Here is a 1,277-nt window from a genome sequence, read left to right as displayed (position 1 = left end):
TGATCACACAGGCTGGTGTGCTTCTTCCATGTGGGCTTTGTTGCTTCTGAGCTAGCTAGCCGCTTGTTTACCTTCAAGTCTTTAAGACAATAGATGCTATTACTTTGGAAAATGTGTTTGTATTTTTTATTCACATTTTATATTTTGTACATTTTTTAGGGGCCCACAATTTTTAATGAACTCGGTGACCAAGCCAGGCTTCAGAGTATTCTCTGTCCTACTTCTGGATTTATATTTTAATGTTTGGAGGGTGAATAGTTCACTGTGGCCTTTCCTTTTTTGTTTTGCTTTTCTCTTTTGCAGTCTAGTCATCCTTGTTAGTCTTCTGCTTCCTGGTGTCAACATTTTATCTTCATCATCTTTAGCTTTCCATTTGCCTGTAGCTGCATCAGGCTCCTCATCTTCATTACGGTCTCCTTCGTCACTCTCATCTTCCTCCTCCTCTTCTTTCTTCCACCTTCTTCCTCTTCCCCATCTATCTGTTGTCAGCCTAATGGTCCTCATTTTTCATCTTTTTTGTTAGTGTTTCTGTTAATGGATGTGGAGGGGGGGAGGGGCATCTCTTCCTTTCTCCGCCTCCTCCACAGTCTCCTTCTTCTCCTCTATGTCTTTAGTGTTGATCTCTCAGCAGGTGTCCATGGCCACATCTGACATGGTGGGGCTCACCCATGGATTACATGGAAAGCACGATTTCAGGAACTCTGGCAAGAGAGATTTCTGAATGTTAGGAGGAAGAAGTGTACAGCAAAGGTGGCTGCTGAGAGGAGGGCCTGGGAGAATTTTGAAAATGGCTTTGAGAGCAGACAATCTTGACTATAATTTTCAATACTGATGATATCTTTGCCTTGTTTAGGTATCAGGGTTACACTTGGTTCATATTATGAGTTTGACAGTGTACTATCAGTTTCTATATTCTAAAATAGTTTGTGTAGGATTGTTGTTAACTTTTCTCTAGATGATTAGTAGAAATCTCCAGTAAAACCATCTAGTAGTGATTTTTTTTTGAGTGGGAGTTTTTTAATGACCAGATTAATTTCTTCTTATGCTATAGGTCTGGTAAGGTTTTCTACATAAGTCTGTGTTAATTTAAGTAGACAAGCAGTTTCTGGAAAATTTTCCATTTCTTTTGGGTTTCCAAATTTGTTTGAGTCCTCTTTTGTATAACACTGTGTAGTTATCTTATTTATTTATGCTGATTTTGTTGTGATGTTACTAGTTTCATTCATTATTTGTGATATTTGTTGTTTTTTTTTAAATTAATTTATCTTTTTATCATT

The 1,277-nt window shown here is 37.7% G+C and overlaps 1 pseudogene; it reads right to left on the bottom strand.

The window, feature by feature from the left end:
• Positions 1-304: 304 nt before the first annotated feature.
• On the bottom strand, positions 305-654 carry LOC101640720 (annotated as a pseudogene).
• Positions 655-1,277: the final 623 nt, after the last annotated feature.

The sequence above is a fragment of the Echinops telfairi genome, unplaced genomic scaffold (assembly GCF_000313985.2).
Source record: "Echinops telfairi isolate 266 unplaced genomic scaffold, ASM31398v2 ScPeMD7_6080;HRSCAF=6971, whole genome shotgun sequence".
NCBI lineage: Eukaryota > Metazoa > Chordata > Mammalia > Afrosoricida > Tenrecidae > Echinops > Echinops telfairi.
Note: the sequence above shows the minus strand (reverse complement) of the source record. Positions and strands in the feature narration are given on the sequence as shown.